Source organism: Epinephelus lanceolatus, chromosome 13 (assembly GCF_041903045.1).
Source record: "Epinephelus lanceolatus isolate andai-2023 chromosome 13, ASM4190304v1, whole genome shotgun sequence".
NCBI classification, from domain to species: domain Eukaryota; kingdom Metazoa; phylum Chordata; class Actinopteri; order Perciformes; family Serranidae; genus Epinephelus; species Epinephelus lanceolatus.
Window position 1 is genome coordinate 26375920 of NC_135746.1, and position 26593 is coordinate 26402512.

The window sequence follows — 26593 nt, forward strand, 5'->3', positions numbered from 1 at the left end:
TTCAGATGATTATTAACCCAACATCTGAGGACAGTACTGGCGGCAATATCGGTGTTTCTGGCACAGAAACAGTACATATAGTGTATGGTGTCCATGAGAAACTATATATCCAAAATATAAATAAGGAATATTTTGTCAAAAACGTATAAAAACAACATAAACACCAAACACAGACTTAAAGTAAATAAAAACAGTGAAAATAATCATAAATAAATGATAAAATATGATTAATAAAGTGGCAGATATTATTGTTTTAAAATAAATATAGACACTAATATAACCAATTTTTAATTTCAAACAATTTAATGTGAATATATATTAATGGGAGACATATGCAGAATCAGGACTTCTACTTTTGATACCCTGAGTAATGTTTCAGCGATAACACCGAAGTACTTTTACTCAAGTAGAATTTTTAATGCAGTTGTGAGTTTCACTTCTAGTAAAGTATTTTTACTTTGTGTCATGGGTACTTTAACTTAATTAAAAGGTGTAAACATTTCCACCACTGGGTGCTTATACACTTACATGTGACCAGTGGTGGACAGTAACCATTTACTCAAGTACTGTACTTTAGTGCAATTTTAAGGTAATTTTCTTGAGTATTTCCATCCTGTGCTTTTTTATACTTCTACTCCACTACACTTTGGATTGGATCTGCAATTTGATAGCTGTAGTAATAAAAAAATATAACAATAATACAAAATATAAATCAAATAATAAATTATGATGTATTATGTATAATGCCAGAGAAAAAAAAATTAGCCAAGGAGCCCTTACAAGATATACAATATACCGGGAATTCACAGAGCCTATCTTTTAACACTTCTATAGTCTTGGTCAAGTAAAAAACTGACACAAGAAAACAATTATAGTCACTTAGATTATAACCTAATCTATAAACTAAATTGGATTTAAAAATTAAAATATCATTCATTTAACTGTCAAGCTTTTTTTATTCATTTATTCTTTTTTATATTTTGATAATTTGATAAATCTGAAAACTTAAAACTGAAAACCAACTCAGCACAGTGACATGGACCCCTGGGGATCCCCAGACCCCACTTTGAGAATTAATAATTCATCACTAATTTCCTTTTTGTTTTTATTTTAATTTAATGCCTTATTGTTAGTTATTCTTTTTATGTGCACTATTTTTGGAAAATTGTTAATAAGGACTGGACAAAAATTACCACTAGCCTTTTACTTGTACTAGCTACTATGACAACTACCACTACTACTACTACTAATAATAATAATAATAATAATAACAGGCCTAAGAATTATAATACAGTGATTACTATGAAACTATCCATTGTGCATAAGGAGTACTTTTACTTTTTGGTACATTAAGTGAGAGTTAGAAAGCACGACATGTAGTATTTCTGCACTGTGGTGCATCTCCCACCATGTGACAGTCTCTTCTGGCTGTATCATAAATCAAACACACCCTTTTAAATATGGCGGTCAGTTTAACCTGTTGGAGCCCTGCCCACTCCTCAGGTGTGCTATGCTAAATTGCTCGTCCGCAATTTTAACTGTAATACTGCCCCTCACACTTGCTGCTAATCATTAAATAACGTTTCCATTTTAAAGTCAAGCCTCCCTGCTAAAAGTCTCATCGTGTGTGTGAAGGCTTTGGGAGGAAATAACCGTGCTAACGCTACACTTGCTAACGTTATGCTAACGTCACTAGTTAGCTCCCGTTTCCATGGCTTCCCAATGTATTTACTTTGTGCTGAGGTGCGGGGGATCGCAGCTTCAGTCCACCCACTGTAAGTACGCCCTGCTTGTGCTAACATGCTTAATGTAAGTCAGTGTTTGGCTCTGTTCAGTCTTGTTTATGGGCTTGGAGTTATCAGTTATGTAAGCTAACAATGCTGCTGATTATTAATTGGTTCACAGGTAGTTCTGCTTGTGTCTGCTGGCCATACATGTGGTGTTTGTGGGCAGTATTTGCTTTTTGAAATCATTTTTTGTAGCAACTGAGCTTTCTTTTGGTTGTAGTTTGGCATGTGCATTATGATGTTGTCCAGCTGTTGATTTACAGTGTTTCAAAAATATAATGACTGAGATGAGTAAGTGTTAAACTGGCTGTGCACAGTGGAGGGGGAGGTACTCTTTTACTTAGGAAAAAGTATCAATACCACAGTGTACTGTTTCAAGTAAAAGTTCTATACTAAAAGTACATGTACAAATGCCTCACAATATACTCAAAGCACAAAAAGTAAAAGTACTCATTATGCTGAATAACTCGTGGTAGTGATAGTAATAATAATAGCATCTGCTGGTAAAGGTGCTACCAATCATGACTACTTTGTATACTGCTGAGTAGCTTAATCTGTAGTATGACATCGTAGTTTGTGCTTTTGTAAAGCATATTTTGTAGTCAGAATATGAATCTGCAAAGTAACTAGTTACAAAGGCTGTATGATACATGCAGTGATGTAATATTTGCCTCTAAAATGTAGCCATGAAGTAGAATACAATGATATTACTTAAGTAAAGTACATCAAAATTGTAAGGAAAAAGTACTTAATCATTTTCCACCATTGGTTGTTGTAGACATATTTTGCCTTGTTGTGGGGAAGGGTTCCTATTAATCCAGTTTTATGATATTGTATACTGTTGGTTATCGGGTTCAACTCTCCATTAAGCATTTTCAGCTAACTTACCCTTATCCAAAAGGCTTTAAGGATGTAAATGTGGCTGTTGTCTTGCATACTGCCCATTTATGTAATTATTTTTGACTTCAACATGACCTTTTGTCTTAGATACATAAGGATAAGTAGTCACATTTACTTATTTTTCCACAAACATCGTATTCTTATGTTTTATTACATGCAAAAGATGTAAACTCCTTGTTATGATTTCTTTGATAAATTGGTGTATCTGTATATCTTCACATCCCATTCTAAATCATACCTGTACCTGTACCTGTTCCTGTTGAGGAAGTTATCAGAATACCATGGGGGGATTTTTTTTTTTTAGAAAAACCAAAATTCACGATAACTTAAGGTTGTTGAGAAGTTTTGCATCTGGTATTGCATTGACATGCACTTAGGTGGACAGTTGACAGTAGCAGCACTGAGAGCGTAAGTGGTTGCAATTGTGGTTAAAGACAAACAGATGTTTAATGTTCGGTACATCACCAAAAACAATCTTGTATCTTATCTGAAAACGACCATGATGACCCATAGTGGCACCCTCTTCTCATTTCCTGTCACTCCCCAGTGTCAGCTGTCTCATTAATACATCAATAGTTTAATTATTGATTGATCTGCCAATTATTTTCTTTATGAATCGATTAAAGGTATACTTAGCTGATTTTCAACCAGCTTTGTATCATAACACTGAGGGTAGTATGTGTAAATTAACTGTGGTAAACATCCCTCCATCTTACCAGTGCCCAAATCTCCTCGCGCATCTCCCAGCTCAAATCCAGCTAGGGCTGTTGCTTGAACTACAGATTGTACTTCCTCATTTTCATATGCTGCCACCACGGATGTAGAGTATAGAAGTGGATTGAGAGAGAGAACCACCCCTCTCCTACTCTCTCCTTCACTCTCAAAGTGAGACGAAACGCCAATCAATTTGTAACAATAAGCAGTGCTGATGAAACTTTAGTCAGGATTCTGTTACTGCGCTGCCTACTACTTACCTCATTGCTTTCGAAAACATTTCTATTGCATACCTAGTTTTATGTAAAGACCATCTTTATTTTTAAGAAATAATTTTTAAATAGTTTGTTTCATAAGATTGCAGAAATGGAAAAAAATGCCCAATACAGTTCCCCCCAAAGCCCGAGCTGACTGTTCTGGAGCTTTTGACCATTGAGCATGATCTTCATCAGTAGACAGAATTAGCCCACTTGTTATGAATTTTTATTGTCTTTTTTATGAACCCTTTAAGGGACTCTAGTCTATGGTGGCTTAAAAACTGAGGCTTCTCTGCCACTGAAGATCATGTAAGGTGACTGAAAGCTCCAGAACTGCTACTAAATGGACCTTGTGGTGAGGTTGTTTTCTCAACGGATGATTCCAGAGTCAAGAATGAACTTTGACCCTCAAATTGCCAAAACAATAATAATATTGATAATAATCAACAGCTACAATTTAAATCAAAATGTTCCAAACTTCCTCTGCTGATGAAGAACAAGCAAGAAGGTGGACCTTGAGTGGAGACAGTTTTGCCGTCATCCATTGTAGTGTGAATGTTAGTGTGGGTCACAGGAACAAATAGTTTATGAAAGAAAACTGTCTACTGTAGATTTAAGCCTTTAGCTGATATTTTATATTGGCACCACTCCTGTGTGACTCAGCCTTGACTCACTGGGTCCACAATGCGTAAGGACATAATGAATGCAATATTACACATTCCTTGCTTGGTTTGGGCATGTCACAGAAATATGTTGCCTTGAGCCATGTCAAGCACAGGTGAGCCCAATGTGTTTGAACAATTACGCTGAAGAAAAAGTGACTGAACACATTAAAGACACTGAAACTCTTCTCAATCTTAATCTCAAACATTTTCATTTACTGAGCGCTCATTCCTCAAAACAGACTGAATGAAAAGACACTTTTTTAGAAACCATTTTTCATGTTAGGTTTAATGTAGCCGTTGAGTTTCCCAGAATTTTTGTTTTATTGGACTAACTGCAGCATGTAGGGGCTTGCTGCCTTGCTCAAGGGTATTTTATTGGTAGAAACAGTTATTGAACTTCCTGCATTCCCTTTACACAACCTGACCTTGAGCTTGTGTAATGTTCAGTAAACCGGACCAAGGTCAACTAAGGATTACTTTCATTATGATTTTATTTATTTTCTGTTGGAAGGACAAAACAAGGCATTTTAAGACCTTGAAATCTCAGAAATTATAACAAACATTATTTTCTGATGTTTTATTGACAACAATTTGAAATAAGTCCTAAAATCATCACATGCTGATTTCAGCAATGAATCAATTAAATAACTGTCTTTCAATCAACCTACCCGTTAATAGATTAAGTAGGTCAGCTCTAAATTAAATGATTGTCTGTGTTCATCACATTTAAAGGTACACTATACATGATTTTCCTTCAAACCAATGTATAGACTCTAGGTCTGGCATGTTAACAGATTTTCACTACAATGACGATAGTATTGTGATATTTTTAGAATATCACTAAATATTTTATTTAGTGGGGAAAAAATGCTGTCAGTCAAAATCATTTTTAATATTGATTGTTGCGCATTTTGTCTTTCTTCTGGCAAATAAATTACTCTAAAAAATATGAGTGTAGAGAGGTGGGGAGCAATTACACTTAATGGATAGTGAGATGGCCAGATGGTGTTCAGAAAGGGAGACCAAGCGAGGACAGAAAGAAACAGAAATGATAAAGAGGTGCTTGTTTATTTATACGATATTATCATATTGACATGATATCAGTATTTTATTTTTAAATATTTCATATTTTAATTTTAAAATATTATGGTTATATATGTTCAATACCAGTTTATCGTGACGCCCTTAATACAATCATACAAAAGTATTCTTTCAATCATCACCTATGACCCAGTAAAAGTGCGTGGACACGTATTATTCTGCAGAGACTCTGCCCTCTGCCTGTATTTTCTTTTTTTCTCCTTATTTTGTCTGGGGGAGGGGCCAGGTTTGAATGTTGACCTTACAAACAGACACTGACAAGTCGTGCATAGTAGGCTATAATTTTATAATTTATTGCATAAAGGTTAAATACTGTATGATATCAGTCACAGTTGTGGAAATACACTTTATGTTACAGGATAAAAGATACAGTGAGTGTTAAATATACTAACCAGGGGTTTAAATAGATAGTGGGATTGCACTGGGCCCCCTGTGGGTGAAAGGGCCCATAGAAAGACCGGGGCCTTGCAAATGATTCAGATTGCCACTTTGGAAATATACCTTTGTTTGAAAATAAATAATTAAAAAAAAAGAATATTTTTAACTTTAAAACTGTGCCATTTGCCATATATGTCCTCAATTGGCAAACTTCTTTGAAATAGTTAGGCTAGTGGCTTTCTTAAACAAAATTATATATTTTTTCTACATAAGCTATTAAATCTATAAATATACTATAAAATTATTCAATTAAATGATTAATTTCTTACTTTCTTTGATATTTTTGTCAGATATGCAGTGATGATTGCTGGGTAATATGTTGATGTTGTCCAATGTCAAGTCTTTGTTTGTGTCAAGACAATACTTGCACGATAGTGTGCACTGGGGTCCCTTGTAACTTCCTTACGCCACTGATATTGACAATATTCTCAGTAATTTAAAATAATCAAAGAAGACAATTTTGCAAACTGTCTGAACTGAAGCCGAAAAAAATGTTAAAGTCCCGATCCCAAAGCGATGCAGGCACCAACTGTGGAGGTCAGACTGTTTAAATGTTTCTCCTCTCTGTGTTGATGCAAAGTGGTGAAAGTGACACTCACCACAAGAAAAAAAAAATCAATTCATCAGAAACCCATTCAATACTTAAATCAATTCTCTCAATTTGACACTTGACAGATGCGACCTTAGGTATCTGACCAGAGGTCAACTCCATCTGTACTCAATCAATCAATTCAATTACAATGCCCAAATGAAAGGATAATTGAAAGTTACAGGGGGAATCCCACGTTAAGATAATTGATTGCATTCTTTAAGGCCTGTAATCCCTCTCAGCCATTAAAACTCTGTGGGATTATCCAAATTGCATTTGGTTGCAGCTATTGTCATTCTTTCATGTAACCAGAGAAGCATGAATGCGACATAGTAAGATTCTTTCCAAATTTATTAGTCTAGATTTGTGTTGAATCAGATTGTGGAGAAAATCCCTAAATCGAGGTTGTGTGAGGTCATGCTAGGACTCCACATTGGCATTGAGCGATATGCGGGCACAGCTGGGAATAGCGAGTGGATGGATGTGTCGCTTGGCAAAGTGCCCAATGTGACAGCTGACTTAATAAGGAAGGCCTTTTATCCTGCAGACGAACATGTGGCTGATGCTGCAGCAGCCTTTCTAACAGACAGACGGTTTCTCTGCTGATGGGACCAGGGGGAGGGGAAATGTGACCCTCTGTGGACCCACCTTCTTCTTCCTGTAGTTCATTATGTCAGTTTCACTTGATAGATATTGTGCTCAGGGAGGTGGTGGAAGAAAGACCAATCTAACTAACCATCTTTTTGTCTAGTCAAAGCTTTGTGTCATACACTTATTTGTTAGACATAAAGCTTTGCAGACACAGTGCGTTTTTGTAGATCCTTTATGATACGTAAACTTATACGACATTATAAGACATTTTTTTGGCTTTATTAGACAGGACATTTTGTGTGGCAAGGACAATGCCTTTGTACATGGGATGCTCAAACAGTAAGACACTCAACCAAAATTTGTGACATGCTAGAAATCCAACCAATCATTTGAGAGCAAGGTTGTTGATTGTTCACGTATGTCAAATGACACTTGATTAGGCAGAAATGGCAGAAATGGGTTGAAACAGCTGAACAAAACATTTGTTAGCAGTAGGACCAAAACAAAGAGCTAAAAGGTGCTAAAAAGCCCTGCTGATTGTTATTTGAACTATGGTATGAAGATATTGATTTGTGCAGCTTCAATTGTCAGCATTTTTATTTAGCAGTTAATAGGACAGACTATAAATATCAGAAAATAATAAAAAATGATTATTCGACTGACTGTGACTAATATTGTGACCCCTTCATTATAGGTCTAACCTTCATCCTATCTATCTAACCTTCACCTAATGTTTTTCTGATTCACACCCTTTTTATCACCCATAAGCTAAGACCTGATGGTAAATAGGCTGATTAAACAGGTGAGGACTAAAAAAATATCCTTACTCAGGAGAATTTTCATCATCTTTCCATTATTATGAGCACTACACACACACAAACATCCACCCGAGACAAGTGAGTTATCCACTCACCCCCTGCTCCCCTTTTCCTCCCCCCGTCTGTCTGACTGAGTTCCTGTTCCCATCCACCCAGAGAGCCCAGCCACTGGAGATACTGAGGGAAGAAAAACACACTTTGTATTTTTACGACATTAAAGGCAGGCAGCCTTGTCACAGCGTGGCTGTGTGTGTGTTACCTTGTTTGATAGGGAAATTGGATCTAGACTTGAGAGGGGAATGTAATGCAGTTAAAGGCATCATGAAAAGCCAGCTGTAACAGGATTTCGTCCTCTGTGGAGCTCTTACTGACTGCTGCCGTGAGGCAAGTCATTAGGGAAAATCCATGTGCGTGAGTGTTTGGGTGTGTGTTTGTATGCCTCTGTGCTGTTACTGTATGTAGGAGGGTATACACTCTCCAAATCTGTGTCAGTGTCAGAACAAAATGTTTAGTCATACTGCAGAGAAAACTGAGGTAACAGTGCCCTAAAGACATGATAGATAGATAGATAGATAGATAGATAGATAGATAGATGCAATTGAAAATCAAATCAGATTACCAGATTGGTATATCCTTAGCAGATAGTGAGATAACATGACTTTAATTGGCAGCTATTTGATAATTGATTAATAATTTCTTTAATTTTTCAAGGTAAACCTGTAGATTGTAAAAATCATGGACATAACTACCAGGGATGCGTGCGATTATTCGTGTAATGATTAAACGTCCGCCCCCTTGCTAGTCGGCACCAGAAATATTAGTTGGTGAAACCAATTAGTGTTTTATTCACGTACAAGGCCGCTTAACTGTCATGGAGCCGCGTGCCACTAGTGGGTGCTACGGAGCGGAGATGTTATATTATTTCATAACTTTAAGTGAATGTTGTCAGATAATGTGCAGGGTTTACATTCATACTGCATGGAGCAAAATGCCTCTCATTTCAGCTGAAAGTTTGATTAGCTTTAAAGTGAATTTCTATAATTTTTGTCAGATAATCTGCAGGGATAATCTGTGCCCCACATTTCAGAGGCACTTTATTTATTTTAGATGTTTTTTTAGTGGTTAACTTTTGACTGAGTTGCTGTCATGTTCACATTCATACCGCACGGCGCAAAGTGTCTCGTACTTCAGCAGCATTTAAAATCCGACATGGTTGTTGGAGATTGTGATTAAAGGTTTCAAAGGGATCTAAATGCATACAGTATGTTTTGGGACAATGTTTAAAATACTTAACTTAATTTAGACTAGTTGACTAGTCTAAATTAAAATTTTAATTTAGTCGAAAGGGAAATTAGTCATCAGGAACATCCCTAGTAGCTACCGTGATGTTTGTTGGTTTGTGGACTTCTATTTTGAAACCTTGAGATCAGCATTGTGGTAATTGTCATCTTGGTTTTTGGTGCCAGAAGTGACCATATTTGGTGGAGGGACGGATCTGATTGAGAAGCTGAGGACACAATTAGGGATGGGGCCGATCCGATCCAGTATCGGTATCGGGTTCCTATACCAATGTAATTCACGGATCAGAAATTTCCAATCCACTTGCAGAAATTTCCGGTCCACCAACTGTGTCTTTGCTTTCACGTTGTCTGCTGGAATGATATGATGATTGCTACATAGTAGTGTTGCACAGTATACTGGTACCAACGGTACTAAAACACGACGGTACATATGATACCATAATGTTGGAGTACCTCAGTGGGATAAGTTCAAAGTCCAATCGCAAGAGGGTAAGTGTCCATGCGCCGTCCAATAACGGAGCGCGCTGGCCACCTGGCACTCGATAAGCGGCTGCAGTGGTTTGTTTTCCACTGACATTTCTGAACTATTGAGTATCTTTAAGCAGTGAAAGTTATTATTTATTTATTTTTACTTGTAGGTTAGATTTGTTTATATATGCTACAGTGATTTGTTTTCCACAGAGCTCTACAGTGCAAGCATTTTACTCGCATTTGAGACTAAAAATAGTTTTGTGCAAGCAAAAGAAATCATTCAGGAGCACGCTGTGCGAGTACAGATTTCAACCAGCAGCAGGCGAATCCTGCTGGTTGTGGGTTGAACGGGGGTCACAGACACAGACAGGAATACGGCGGTCAAATAACGGCGCAAGATAATGGCTTACTGGCGATGGAGAAGTCCGGCTCCAGGTCCAATAAGTCTTCGTTGGTGTCATGACTGCCCAAAAGTACCTGAACAGCCGAGCCGTAGCGGCACACAGGTATGTGACGTGTCAGAGGAGAAACGAGCTGTTCACATTTCTCTCTTTGTGGCAGGTAACGGCCCACAAACCTCACTGCACTTTAGGGACTGTTCTTTACTTATGGAGGGACTGTTCTTTACTTGTCAGGGGAGGAGGGTGGCTGGTTGATTTTTGGTTGATTTTTATTTTATTAATTTATTTTATTTTATCCCCCCCTATGTTAATCACTTATTGATGCTGTTTTTGAAGTATGAATAAGTCAATAAGTAATTTATTCCATTGAAATATCATTGATGTACTATAGAAAAGTGATTTATCTTTTTATAAATGACAAAAGGCACATATGCCTCATTTTCGCTGTGGTATCGTGATACTACTCAGAACCATGATACTTTCACTGGTATCGTACCGTGGGTCCCAAATTTGGTACAGTGACAACACTACTACATAGTAGTGTCTACTTGATTTGTATCTGTGCTGTTCAGATTAATATGACAGGTATTTTTTTGTTTTTTGATAGTGTATATTGCACTAGTAGTTTAACACTGTCTTGGAATTTAATAAATATTGACGATCAATCTGAAACCCTTACAGTTGCATATTTGTTTTCAGGATGGGATTTTTCCTGTGAACAGGATTTCCTGCTTTTCTGGCCTTATACTTACCTCAAGTTGCCTTTTGGGACATATATGCATACATACGTACATATCATACTTGCCTGTAGAGAGGAGTTTATTACAGCCTCATATAAAATAATAACAATAATGATAATAATATTAAATCAAACAGAGCACTGGTATCGGAATAGTATTGGTATCGGCAGATATCCAAATTCAGGTATCAGGATCGGATCAGAAGTGAAAAAATGTGGATCAGTGCATCCCTAGACACAATTGGCAGACAGCTTGTCACTCAAAGCAGCCCCACCAGAAATAATGCACAACTTTAAGGCTTAATTAAATGTAAAAGGGTGAGATGTATAAAATCTGGAGCCAGCCTCAAGCAGCTGTTTAAAGAACTGTAGTTTCTGGCACTTCCATGTTGGCTTCATTTTTCAAACCTGTAGGTTGCCACTTGGATGCCACTAAAACCTGAGAATTTAATGCTCTTCTTTGTCAAATGTGATATTAAACTAAATATCTTTGAGACTGAGGCTATTGTTAGGATGAAACAAGCATTTTAAGACATCAACTTAGGCTCTGTGATGAGCACTCATCACTATTTACTGACATTGTATCGACATAAGGACTTATTTATTATTTGAGAATAAGCTCTTCAGATTAATTGATAAAAATAACCCTTAGTTAGATACAATACGATATGGTACTGTAGTTTAAAGGTGGATAGATGGATTTGATACAGTATGGTTGACAAAAGAATACATACTCCAGACAGACTCACAGATGATAAAATGTGCCTTTGGTCTTCAGTGGAATAAATTGTGCCTTTGTTTTTAAACTTTGACAGAAACATGTTTTGCTGCATGCACAAGTGTGTTTTTGTGCACCAAGGTGACTGTAGATATATGCGTGTTCAGCGCGGAACAATTTTAATAGCTTCTCGCCAAGGTCAGCTCCTTCGTTGTGCTATGTGTGGAATGAGTGAAGGCCTTCGCTTGCAGTGCCTTCAGTTGACTCCAGAGAGTCGCGCTCATTGTGTGGCAGCCCGGGGGGAACAAAGACATTTCCACTGGAGGAACTTTGGGTTCCTGTCGATAAGGAGGGCAGCGTTGTGAGCCTGGCCCGTGTTTATATACTTGTGTACAGTGGGGATCGAAGGAGCAGCAGAGGCTTGCACTTTCCAGACAACAAGTGGTGGTTGTATAAATAGTCACCCTTGGAGAAACATCAAAGGGAGAAATTCCACCCAATGATCACGATATTCCCAGCCTGAATGATGTGTGTGTATTTACTTGGGTTTAGATTGAGGGACATTTTTAAACAAAGCCTAAACTCAGACCTGACTTTCAATACTCAGAAATGTCAATTTGATACCATTGTGATGGACCAAATGTTGGTTAGTTGTTTTTTAAGATGACATTTAAAGCTAGGATCGGCAGAAATCTAGAAAAGGGAAAAACCCAAGGCAGAATTTGAAAATACATCCACTCTCTGCAGCTCTCACCTCTCTGTCCTAAGCCTCCACCGCCAGACGACCACGGGCATATGCACACACTTCATACAGCAACCCAGTGTTTCCCATTTAATTTGTTATTTTATTGTACAGTTGCATGCAGCACATTCGCTCAACCCCTCCTTGCCCTGGTCTCTCTCTGTTTATCAGACAACAATTGAGAAAAAAAATTAGGTAGCTAGCCACCTGTCAGTCCCTCTGCCTCGCTCTCCGCCACTGTGGACTGCTTTGCCCAGAGGAGAGTGGGCAGCAGCTCTAAAGACGGAGCTTTAGAGGCTGTAGTGCCTTGAATTCAGCCACTGCAAAGTCCAGTGCCGAGGGTCACAGTGGGCTGGTGGACAGCAGCAGCACTGGGTCTAAACTGTGTAACAGCAGCCACAAAAAGTTTGCTGATTCAGGAGTGAGGTGGAGGGCACACTGTGATTCGAGGCTCTAGCCACAAATGCAAGTAAATTCATCTATCTAATTATGGATAATTACAAATGTGCTGTGTTTTTAAGAGTAGCAAGTGGTCACACAGTCAATATGTTTACATGCACGCAGTAATTGGGCTAAGCTCATAGCTCGGCTAATCAGTCAAGTCGGACTTGTCTGAGTATACATGCAGAAGACAAAACCGAATTTCTGACTCCGCCTCAATAGGTGGTGCTGTATCCTTTTTAATATAGTACGTACTGAACTAGTTCCGGTTGACCCCAAGAGGAAGCTAATGACGAATGAAGATGGCGGAGATTAATATATGGATACACCATCCATACACTTCAAAATGTTTAGCTCCTTTAGCTGTTGGAGCATGAATGTAGTTTCCTTGTCAGTCCAGAAGTGCGTCTTCTGCTTTTCGGTCACCATTGGTGTTTGTTTGTTTTTCCGGGAGTTACTGTGCTGCTATATACTGAACTGCTGCTACATCATCTCCTTCTTCTTCCAGGTGAAGGCCCACGAAAAAAAACAGTGGTGCATGCGCAGAACGCCGAGTCCGACTCCAGTCGAACTAAGTGGGTACATGCAGCAATAGTTCGATTTTCAATCGAATTATCTAGGTGTGCTAGTCGAACTACGGATAGTCCAATTTCAGTCGGACTAAGCTGTTGACATGCATTTAAAAGTCCTGTTTCAGTCAGACTAAACCAAAAATTTGATTTTCTCAAGCTGCATGTAAACGTACTGAGTGAGAAAAATAAATCATGTATAGAAATAAAAAAAAATTTGATGCGTTGATAATCGTTTTATAATCACATCATAGCCCCCTGAATTGTAATCGAATCGTTATTTATATATATATGCAAAGGGAAATTTCAATTTATTTTATCGAACAAATGAGAGGATTCACACAGAACCACTGCCCAAAGCAAAGAACCCTTTAATAACCTGCATTCCCACTGCTTCCTGTGTTTCCTGTTGTTAGCGTGTGACAACATTAGCTCTTGATCCTCATTCTGTTGAAACCGCTATGTTGTATTCAAGCTCTCTGACATTCACAAGCTGTCTGCTGCCTTTCCTGTCCACTTAGCAGCAGCTAATTGCCAGTAATGTTGGGGAGACAAAGTTGCATCTGAACTGCTCATTCACTTATCCCGCAGTTGAGACACAAGCTTTCATGTCCCATATTCCCACGCCTGGCTTTGGGACTTTCCAAACACTGCAGACAGGTTGGGATGGGACCTTTTCAGCTACACTAACATATACATAGGCTTAAGAAGCATGTGTGTTGTCTTCGCACACATGGATAAAGCCAACTTTGTGTTGCCTCTGGCTCTTAATGTATATGTGTATGTAAATGGTTTTTGTATGGCTCATAATTCAAATGCTGTGAGTGACATTTATGTTTCTCCTGTCAGGTGACTGCAGGAGTTTTAAAGTAACTTTTATCTTAAAAGTCTCTGTGAAGAAGCCATGAATTTACTATTAGCCTAGTTGTGATAAGAAAGTTAAGTTCATGACATTCTGTGTCATCACTTTTCTACGGTATACTCATTCACTCATCTGCATCAATGACAGCAACTGTATTGTGTAATCGAATACATTGACTCCCAAAACAGGCACTTAGAGAGCCGCACCTCAAAAGGATAAAGATAGTTAATGATGTATTATTGTTTGGACATTGTAATCTGTATGAACATCTAAAATCCAAAATTGTCTTCACTCTAAACTAATGTGAACCTAGGCACAAACATAAAGACGCAGGGCTTTAAGGTCAATGACGTCACAACATGGCACAGTGTGGTCCTGGAGACACCTATTGTAGCAGAAACTAGAAGAAGACATTTTGAGTACTTTGGCGGGTGTTTATAAGCTGGTCCGTCTGTCAGTCTCTCTGATAGATTTTTCTCAATATATGTAATAACATCGAAAATGTAAAAGATGCAGTCACAGAACTGTAAAGGTGTGTAGTTGAAAGATGAAGGCCGAGTTTGAAGATTGGTGTGGTCCGAGCAAGGGCACTGGAAATAGGTAGCCAGTTGCCAACATTTGCTCAGGTCGCGGATCCCTGTATAGCTGTAAAAGTGATCCTATTGCAAAATGCACTCTAGTTTTTAATTTGCACATACAACAGCAGAAAAGAAAAGGTCATGAAGCCACAGAGTAATGCTGTGCCCCACCCCAACCTGATTTAGCAAAATGCAAAGACAATGACAAAAACTTACATATAATTTGCATTCTCCAGACTAAAAAGCGATATGTGCCATATAATTGTTTTTTTTTATTTGGTTCAGGTAATAAAGCTCAAAACACAGGGGTGTGAAGGGAAATGGACTGGGCGTCAGTGACACCAAACCCACATCTGACACCTGATAAGAAGCTTGAGCGCGGCATGGACACCAGCAGGCATGGAGCCAAAGATACTCCAGCGGCAGCACATTCATGATGAGAGGTTGAGAGTGCTGAGAGGTGAGAGGCATGTGTGGAAAGGGGAAAGGCTGATGTCTTCACATAAGGCCTATCAGAGGTTTCCTATGCGTGTCAAGCATCTATGAGTGTGTATGTGTGTGTGTGTTCCTATTCATACATAATGTAAACTGACTGCCGTTCAAGTCTTTCTGTCACTGTCTTTCTTAAAGGTTCGTTATACGACATTCAGAGCATTAATAAAGCAGCACACGACTGTTTGCTTTGTAAAGATATAGCGGAGTGATGGTGTTCTGAACAGAGAATTAAGTTACAGTACCCATGTGTGTGTTCTAATCCGAGCTTCTCTGTGGTTTGTTGTGGTAAGCCAGTCTGGCCGTGTGTGCATGTTAATGCATATGTGTGCACTGTGCTCATATGGCGGTTACTAATGATATAGGGATGGCAGCGGTGCAGAAATGTTGCACCCACCCATCGTTTCCCTGTTAGCACTGTTGCAGTTGTTTAGCACTGTTTATGGAGTTAGCACCATTAGCTGCTGGCTGCAAACTCAGCCACCTCCATGTTGAGAACCGTGTCCAGACAACCCATACACTCTGAATTTCCCATAGAGCCCCTTTAATGCTTTTACTGTTGTTTTAATATTGAAGCACTGATCATCATTTTCATTTGGATGCTAATAAGCTCACTTGAAAATAAGACATACTACAGTGTATGTATAACATAGATAGAAGTAAAATCACACCAAGCCTAATACTTAGTGCTGAGAACACGGTTGCATCCTCAGTAAATCCTGTGCTGATGGTTTTATAGTGTTACCAATACTCCTTCCTTCAGTGGCTGTTTTGACCCTTGCTTATTGATTTTCTCCACAGAAGGAGTCAATGCAGAGATGAGCACTACTGCTGCAGCAAAGAGGGTCAGTAAGTTTACAGCCAAAGGAGGGAGGGAAGGATTTACACACACGCACACACATGCAGGGTTGAAAATACAGAGAAGAGGAGGCAAGAAGGACGGTTTCTCTCTCATGGCGAGCTTGTTTATTTTTAAACAGTGGCCTGGGATAACATTTTAAATTGTAATAATATCTGTGATTTGGGATGCAGTGAAGAAATGAATATAAAGTGTTTGGTTTAAACTATATGAGTTTGCTTTATTAGATCTCCTTGACAAATGCAGAATAGAAATTAGAATATAGCTAATGTGCAACAGTGAGCAGGTACCTTGCATTTTGAGAAGGAAGAGGAGGAAGACAAATGACCGTCAGCAGAACTACCTGGACCATAACTATTCTACAACTCTAAAATTAAGTATATCTGTGAAATCATCTGTGTGTAATCCACACTGCCTGAGTAGTTATTAGCATATTTGTTCTGTATCACCCAGGGCTTGAACTCTTCTGTAGGCGCTAATTCTATCATGAAGCAGCTGGCGCTGGTCCCAGCTGATATTGGGTGAGAGGCGGGGTACACCCTGGACAGGGCTTAGCCGGACTATCACAGGGCCAACACATATAGCCCCTTTTGCACTGCCTGTTCAAGGTAGGAATATTGTGCTGCTATGCCACTTTGCCATATTAAAGATACGATCATGGACTGGGGGGACAGACTTGTCTCACCTCTGAGCTGGGAACAGAGGTAGTGACAGTGCCGAAACAATTTCTCTACAAATGGGACAGCTGGCAGACGGTGCAGGTGTGACGTTTTGATGACATGTTATGCGTGCCACCCACCGTGGGAGATTTAAAAAGTAGCTGATAGCAGTTAGCAGCTAACTCAAAGACTAACAACAGCCAAAAATGTCCACAAATTGGGAAAACATAGTGTAAATGGGTTTGTTTTGACAAACAACCATTCACACTCACAGTCACATCTACAGGCAATTTAGAATCAACAATTAACCTATTTACTTGCAGGCCCATTGTTCAGGTACCTGACAAAGGCAATCACCAGGGTTGCAGGCAAACTTGTGTCAAAAATTCAGTTGACATGAAAAAAATTGAGAATTTTTGTACTACACCAAGACAGCATAGAGATGTCTGTGATTGATTTTTATAAAGATTGATTGCTCAATAAGTGAAAAACTGATGTTTAAAGATGCTCCTATTTCCATTGACTGCAATAGTTTACATGAGGATAGAATTTAAAATATTGTCAAAAATTCAGTTTTTGAGATACATTCTGAAGTTTACCACACTGCTACTACCATGACGTCAACATTTTTGGCTGTTTTCATGGACTTTGGACATACTTTGTGGGAATTTGCTGGAGCTATTTATCAGTGCTGTTCACACTGAAACAATTTTTGCTATTTAGAAAAATCTGCCTGGACTGTCTGAAGATGCTGCGTAACAAGTTTGCTGTTGATTGAGCAAAAAATGTGAGAGGAGATGAGTTTAATTAAACAAGGAACAACAAACAATAAGAGGAAGAAGACGAAGAACAACAACAACAACAACAACAGAACCAGAATAACAACAATACCAACAAGAGAAGAACAACAACCCAAAGAACAAGCACAAGAACAAGAACATGAAAACAAAGAGGCAATTAAAAAGGCATCATGGCTACTGGATTCTCTCACGGTAAAATGGATTAGTTTCTGGTATTTAAAGGAAAACGACCATGTAAACTAAAAGAAAAGAAGAAGTAATCTTTAACGTGAGCCTGAGGCATTTAGCCTGTTAAAGTAGTACCCATCCATCACCAGGAAATACAATAGTCCATGACACAAAACAAGCACACTATGAAACCAGAAAGGCTAGATCATATTAAAGAGATAGCAGTGGATGGCAAGGAACTGATGCTGTAAGAAGCAAAACTTTAATATAAAGCCTGTACAGATGTGTAAGCTCTGTAGTCTTGCATCTCCTGCCATCACTTAACATGTTCAGTTGTGTTTCATTCATGTTTTATTTTCCAATCCTCACTGCAAAGCTGCCAGACTTATTATGTTCAAACATTAGAGCTGCTAAAACCTAATTTGAAAAGTCCTCCTGTGCTCTAAAATGTGTTTTGCTGATTGTTGCTGCACTTAGATGTTAGTCCACCACTGTAGTTTGACACTAGAAGGCTGTTGTCACATTCATCTGCTGAGGGGCGAAAATTGCTAATCGTAAATCTCAGTTTAATGTGTATATCCACAAGATGATTTTGTGACATCACAACTAGTTTAAAAGCCAGTCGTTGTCCAGTATGCAACTCCGACAAGTGTGACTGACACTTTAAGTTTGGAACGTCCACAGTAGGAGAGCTCTTGTGTCCTGCAATTACATGTTTAAAATGAACCATTTTGCTTTATACTTTTTAAGTTGTGTGCTTATGTAAGAATTTCTAACTAGGTTATTGGTGTTTTTAGTTGTTGCTAAAAACCATATGACTTCCAGCATTTTTGGTGGGGATCTTTGGGTAAGTTAACAGGCTTTGAAGTTTGTGTTAGCTTTAAAACTGGCAGATGGAGAAGAAGCACAGCAGTATGACTGTCAACACTCATTGTTACTGACAGGCAGTTTGTTTGACAGCTCCCAATATTCAGTAATGCTTGGCTTTGGAGACTGGGTGGATAAGGTAATATCTATATGCTGTGATGATGGTTTAGTAAGTGGAGTGGGTTGGCGGTTTGATTCCTGACCTCCTGTTGTCTACATGTCTAAAGTACTATTCGGACGGGATTAGTTTTACATAGGGATGTGGACTAATGTCAGTTTACCACAGTATGTCTGTATTATAAATGACCGATTCGCACTGGACAAGAAATCCCCGTAATTCTACCAGAGATGGGAGTGGTAACTGGGTTTGCGCCCTGGCATCACCTCCCTGTCAGCGTGTGCGTGCTACGTTGCGGTGTTGTGGTGGAGGATGTTGGTGGAGCAGGGCATAAAGCATCAGCTGAAGGATAATAATAATTAATGATTAGCCCAATATGAAATATTGCCCATGATCAGGATTGTGTGTACACAACGATTAGCAATATGGATTTATATTAGGCCTACCTAACACAACCAGAAGTTTCGTGGCTCTGAAAAGTGCTTTCTTCTCGACCCTTTTGATTGGTCTTCCACGTAGGGCTATGCGATCATTAGAAAAATGTCCACTATCACGACTGTGGCAACACTGAATGCTTCTTCAAGTGCCTCCATCATTGAAAAAATGCGGAAAACTAGTTGTAAACGCGGAAAAATGGTTGTAAACAGGACATGACAAAATTTTTTACATACATTTTTACAGAGGATCGCGTTCACACGGGATTAATATTCCCTGAGGTATTTTGTCTAGACTATTTTACAGAGGGTAAAAATCGCCGTAATTTTTACTGACATTATCCGTAATGATTACAGACATGGCGAGTTCGGATGGGACTAAAATCCCTGGTAATAATTACTTTACCCCACGTCTCCACGTTAAACTAATCCCGTCCGAATAGGTCTTAAAGCTACGTTCAGACTGCAGGCAAATCAGATTTGTTTCTCAAATCAGATTGTGAAGACACTGTTATTTGCAAGTAGGTTACCAACCTATCTGCATGGGTTGCTTTGGTAACTACGTAGCAATGCTGGTTATTTATTCTGGCATCTGTCCATGGACTGTTGATCATGTGTTCCTCTTTACCACTCTGCTAGTAGCAGCATGGATCTGCTCAGCACTTCTATACTCTGGATTTGACGTCTTTGTCATTTGTTGTGTTCTAAGACACTTTGAAATCCAATTTGAGCAACCAGCGTGTCTGGACTGAGATGACTTTGTAGAAAAGTGATTAAAATTGCATTTCGATCCATCTCCAAATGTGGTTTGGATCAGATTTGCAAAAATGGCATTTTTTTGCTGTCCAGACTTCCTAAAATAATTTCGGATATAATCTGGATATGCCAAAAAACGATTTGGGCTGGCAGGCTGAACAAGCCCATTATGTCACATAGCAAGACTGTGAACCCCAAATTGCTCCTGACGGTTGGGCCAATACCTCTTGTGGCTGCCATCTCTGTGTGTGTGTGTGTGTGTGTGTGTGTGTGTGTGTGTTTGTGAATGAGACACGTTGAAAAGCACTTTTAGTAGAAGCAAAATAAATGCAGTTCAACCATTTAAATTTAGTACAAGAAGATATTATAAAACCATGACTTTGGTGTTCTCATGCAATTGTTTTGTGAATGTCCTCACTATTACATTTCAGCCACTGGATGCTCTACTGCTGCTGCTAATCATCAGACAGGGGAAGAGACTGCTGTGTAGACACAACACTAATATGAGGACTGTCAACATACAACCATGGTACTGATGGAAGTGTGTGTGTGTGTGTGTGTGTGTGTGTTAGCAGGCATTACATTTCATTTACAGTACATGCCAGCATGTGTTGCAACTACACATGCTTATACTGACCTCTACTGTTATAAACTGGTCCCTACAACGTTCCTCTACATCTTTTACATTTTCACAAGTAAGCTAGAGTTGTCCTGGTTGTTTTGGTCTGACAGAAACTTAGTTAAACTGCTCTCAGCTCTGGGGTGTTCAGCGCTGTGTGAACACCCCAATCGTTAAAAAAAGGTTGGTATTGGATGTTTCTGCAAACCCACAAATACATTACATCTGCACATATGTAGCGGATACATTGGGGCTCCAATATTTTGGATCACTTGATAAAATATGGCATCATATTGCAGATCATACAGCCCATGCCCAACTGTATATAAAGCATTTAAAATACCCACATTTCAACACTAAAATGCTGTTTACATGACTGTGCAGCACTAGCAATAATAATATCTTACATGAAATATGATTATTCTGACATTCTGCTACATAATTAATACTTTTATTTGAAATACTTTACAAACATTTGCTGGTAATACCTCTGTACTAAAGTATGATTTTGAATTCAGGACTTGGAGTATTTTCACACAAACCCAGTTTCCAGAAGAAATGCTGGTATTGTAAGTTTCTGTAAACTGTTAATATGTTACATTTGCACAATTCATACGCATCATATCAATGTTTCTAAAGTGGTGTAGTATATGAGCTGATTTTGTCCTTGGGAGGTTGAAGGGACCGGGATAGAGTGACACCTAGGCGAGATGCCTGCCAGGCTGCAGACCACTGTTCAAGAACAACAAACAACAAAATCAGTTGTTTTTCCAGCTGCTTTTTCGGCTCCAAACGTGGGTGTTTGGTAGTGACCCGTCAGACGGGACAGTGCCACAAATATCGGTCTTGTTTTAGCAAATCATTGCTTTGTTTCCTGAGTTTTTTTAGGATGCAAATATGGGTGATTTGTAGTGATGCAACGGGGACAGTGCTAGGAAAAGTGGTTGTTTTTTACCAAGACATAGCTGCTTTTCCTTCAGGGACTGTGCCCCTTAAAACATGGTATTTTAAGCCAAACATGATCTTCTCCTAACCATAACCCAGTGTTTTTTGTGCTTAAACTCAACCATGTTAACCACAGCGTTGTTGAAACATACAATTTAAACGTATTCGCTACATAATAACTTCGTGAAAACATACAATGCCGACCTTTTTCAATGACTAGGGTGTTCACGCATTGGTATTTAAAAACAAATATTTAATCTGTTTCTATAAAGATAATATGCTGAAGACAGAATTATACCAAAAACATGAAAATCAAAAGGCCATCATACTGCCTGTGTACACCTTTGTGTGTGTGTATGTGTGGCTACAGAGTTGCTTAATCATTACCAGCGTCCCCATGCAAAAACACAACAAACGGCCTAATTAATGGAGCGTCCAACATTCCTGGCTTTTATACTGGGACACAAAGGCAGCCTTTTCGTGGCTCAGCAATAAATCAGTGGCTGCAGTCAGTCGGCGACACTTCAACACAATGTAACAGTGATGTTTCTGTAGTGGCCACAGCCACGGTGGCGACACAACAATCACACATTTTGACCTCCTCAGTGTACTGCTTTTTACGTATTGTTGCACTGAGCATGAAATCAAGCACAGAGAGAAGTTAACTGTTAACCAGCAGCAGGGTTAGCCCATCAGAACACAAATGGTCTCTTCAACTAGCAGTCACGTAGATGGATGTACCAGTGTCAACCAGAAAAAAAATGTTTTCAACAGAAGCCATTTGTAACGTTTTTTCTTTACTCTTTTCATACTTTGTTTGTATGAATCAAATTAAAAGTAGACAACACACGTGAGGACCTCTGAATTATTTTAATCTCCTTTACTGAGCAGAAGAAAAACTTAATTAGGTTTCCATTAACTAGTGCACCTGCAGTTTAAGCCTCAGAGGGGTATAAAGCACACTCTGGCACGAGCATGCACTCACAGCAGGCTGATCTTTGTGCCAAACGTGTCGTCCCACTGAGTGCAGGTTGTAATCGGAACGGGCAGGTGGTAAAAGCAGCGAATCAGACAGATCAGAGCAGCTGGTCAAGTGCTGGAAGTGTAATCAAGACAAAACATCTACAGGATGTATCTCAATGGATCCAAACCAGGTGGTATGTTTGCAATGTTTAAATGATGAGCACTGGAGCAAACATCAGACTTTAGTATCATCAGAGGTCCATGTGGTTGGCTTTTCAACATTTTACAAGCAAAATGCCAAAAAATCTCCAGGGTTTAGCTTCTTAAATGTGAGGATCTGCTGCTAGTATCAATTTCATATCTCAGTAAACTGCATAGATGTAGATGTCAGGGGGTACACAGGGGACACGCCCTCCCCAATATTGAGAACATGTGCATTTGTACCCCTAATTAAAAACATGGAAGTAGCAGAAGATGTTTATTTTAATGAAATTGAAGACATTTCTACCATAAATTGCTGAAGGAAATGCAAAAATTGAGACATAAAAAAATCACCAGAATGCAGGAAATTAAGTGTTTTGATGCCTGAAATTTTCCTAAAAGGTAAACGAACAAAAGAAAACCTTTAAACTTGGATAACTGTCTTTGTGTTTGTGTTTGGGACAAGGAATTTGAAGATGTCACTTTGGACTGAGGGAAATTATAAGAGACAGAATGATGAATTGATAATATAATAAGCAGATGAATTGAAAATGAAAATAATATTCATTTCCTTTCCTATGCTTTTCCTCAGTTTATTACCCCCCATCCATTTCATCTATCCCCCCCAAAGACTTCACCCCAGACTAACCTTGCTCTCTTATTCACTGACGAAGTTTTGTCATTGTGTTGTTTTGTTAGTTTTTTTGTCTTTGTAATGAAAAAAAAAAAAAAACCAAACAAACAAAACCAACCAACCAACAACCAACAAAACACCTTATGAGGACATTTATATTACTATTCTGGCAGTATAAATGTGCTAAGAAACTACGTTATGGCCTTGCAGTTGCATCCGGCCACATGTATTTATTAAAATGATAATGATAATGAAGCTTATTTTTATAGCCATTATCATACATATAGTGCAGCTTTAAGTACCCGCACACCATATGAAACCAAAACTTTTAACAAACCAGTATACATTCAGAAACTGTTTAACTGCCATGAACTGACAATGAAAACCACCAGGAAACTTTTTTTACGAGTGTCTGCTTGTTTGTTTAGAATCAAACATTTGACAGAATATCTCTAAATAAGCCATAAAGTGATGGCTCTCTAAATGAGGGGATTGTTGAGGCAGAGTGCAGCAGCAGATGTGAGGAGCGAGCGGGGAGAGAAGGGGGGAGCAGGATGATTTGGGGAAGAGGAGTGTGGGTGTCTGGTGACAGAGAGCTGTCTTTTCCATCACCCTCATTAGTTAATTATATTGTCAGGGATCCCATTAGTGTTTTTACAGTTCACTGAACTCCTCTCTTTGTATCAACATCTAGTGTGTGTGTGTGTGTGTGTGTGCACGTGCATTATAAGACAATATAAATGGCTGTTAACCACATGGGCATGCTGGGAAAAAAAGTCTTTGTGCCAGCTTTTTAATGGTATCAATTTCAAGATGAAAAATCATTCTATCAGGGAATTCTTTATAGGTACCTTGGTAAATGGTTGTATTATTTAATTATTGTATCAAGCATCATTGTATATAGAATGTAAAACTGAAACCCATTTCAGAGGTCCGAAACCATACTAAAGCACACTTCCCTTAAATTAAGTTGAAATGCCAAACAGTTCTTTAGTATGAGAGAGATAATTAAAGACTTAGAGGATTTACCAGTAAAACATCATGATCTAAAAGGTGTCTGCAAACAGGTCTTTGTGTGACTTCACGATGAGAAGGTGAGTGAAGAGTTTATTTCTCAGAGTGCTGCAGTTTTCTGCCCGCAGTGTTTTAGTGGTGAACTAGAATAAATGAAGAGTAGGGTGGTGTTTTCAACAAATTTAAATGAACACATTAAGGAAGCTCTTTACGACATTCAGAGCATTAACAACTATTTGCTATATAAAGATATTGTGGAGTGATGGCGTCCTGAGCAGAGAGCGTAGTCACACTACCTCTGTGTGTTGCTATCTGAGCATTTGTTGATATGGGAGTCGGTCCAGTGGCACGTTTATGTTAGTGCATGTGAGTGTGTGTGTCTATCCAAATGGCTAGCTAATTGCTCCTGCTCTGTACTGTGCTCATAGGCGAAATTCCTTCCTGTGGCCCCCATGGGACTTTATTTAAGAAGAAATATGTACAATAGTCAATGGTTAGAGAAAAATAATTTTTGATCCCATTTGAATTGTGCCATGAAGTAGACAAGTCAAGAAAGTCAAAGTTTGTCGTAGGTTTGTCATAGCAAATTTAAGTTATGTGCAAAACCATTCGATGAACTGCATTTCTTGTCTTTTATGATATGCGTCAACGACACCAGTCAGCTAAGTAGCTAGGCAACTCATCTATGTTCCACGCATAAATGTATGTTATCTTACCCAATGCGAGAGAAAGCTATGATGTCACGAATTTGGCTGGTGTCGTCTTTTAATTGCATATTCTCACAGTCTTATCCTTTAACAGTTATAAAACAAGCTGCGACTTTCCTGACTTTCAAAATTATCTTTTAAATCAGCAAATGTGTTATTTATGGCATGTTTCTGACATGTTAATGTTTGTAGCCATATCAAAGCCACATAAAACTTGGGCTTTCAAAGGCCTCCAAAAATAAAACATGATTAATGTCTGCTAAAAATGTTCTCAAACTCAAACTTCAACCTGCGCATTTTCTAACTCATGATTATTAGATGAGTATGATAGTGGCTGTATAATTATCAGACACTGTAAAAGACTTGAAGATGTGACCTAGTCATTGTGATTGTGGACAGAATTTGGTCTAAGTAAGGAAACTGACCACTAGGGTGCACTGTCATTCTACATGAAAACTTTTAGGTTCAAGGACAATAGTTTACAAGCTGTGTGAGAGACTTTTGCACGGACTGGGCCAGTAACTCCCAAATTTAAAGGAAGTGAAACAAATGCATATTTAAAACATTGATGAACATAATGTTTTCTATGATAAGACAGACCACACACCAAGGCCATGATACATCTTGTGGGGTTAAAAAAATTATTTTGATAATATTTGACTTTTAAGTACTCCCTTACTCACATATGAGTCATATGTATATTTGTTGCTCCACAGACAACTTCAGACTTCAGATCATTTATTGTGCCCTTAGGTAAATTCAGTTTGCAGGGAGTGAGTTGTCCTCCATTGAACATATATTGACAGACAGCATGTAACAAAACATACAAAACAAAGTGACACAGTGCTCAGGCTAAAAGAAAACACAATCCCCATATAATCCTCAGTGTAATTGTTATTAAGTTATTATAGATAATCACTGAAAATTAAATTAAATCACTGAAACAAGTCAAGAAGAGATGATTTCCAAACCACAAACTTCAGTTTTATGTGTTTAACATTTGTGATAAAATTGTTTTGGCAATTGACATGACAGCTTTGAGTGATAGGTGCTGTCTGTTGACAAGTTGCTACCACAGCCATGGCCATGACCATGGCGTGACCCCAGACTCATAGAGTTTAACTGTAGCCATAGTCATTAATGTTTCAGCGTGTTTTCAGTCCATTAAAATTAATTGTAATGTTTTGGTGGCCAAAAGAAAGTCTTGTTCAGTGTTTGCTTGTATAAAGAGAGAACTCCGGAGGTTCAGTTTTTTCACTTAAGAACATTTTATTTAGATGGTTTAAAGCCTGTTTGTGACAACTTACCCTTAAAGTTATGCATAATTAGCGGCAGGGTCACGTTGAGTGACAGGCTGTTTAATAGGTGTCATCTCAGCTAATCCAAGTCACTCAACCACCCTTGCTCCTGCTCAGCTCCACCCTCTTGTCCTAATCTGGTCATCTTGGGTCACTTCTGGCTCCAATAATCCAAGATGGTGACGGCCAAAATGGCAAAGTCAAGCCTGCAGAATAAATCAGTGAATGACGTCACGGTGGCTATGTCCATTATTTTGGTATGGTCAATGATTTCATCAGATCTTAACCAACATTAAGCTATCCTTGAACCTCTCACTGTGCAACGTAAGACCTCCATTTTAGAGCCACGATCAAAGATATTGCCACTTTCTTTCACG

General features: G+C 38.6%; 1 long non-coding RNA gene across 1 annotated transcript; it reads left to right on the forward strand.

The window, feature by feature from the left end:
• Positions 1–1476: 1476 nt before the first annotated feature.
• On the forward strand, positions 1477–16163 carry LOC144466475 (uncharacterized). Its single transcript, XR_013493089.1, has 3 exons — positions 1477–1775; positions 14968–15142; positions 15976–16163. It is a non-coding gene; the product is annotated as an uncharacterized LOC144466475 (long non-coding RNA).
• The last annotated feature ends 10430 nt before the right edge of the window (positions 16164–26593 follow it).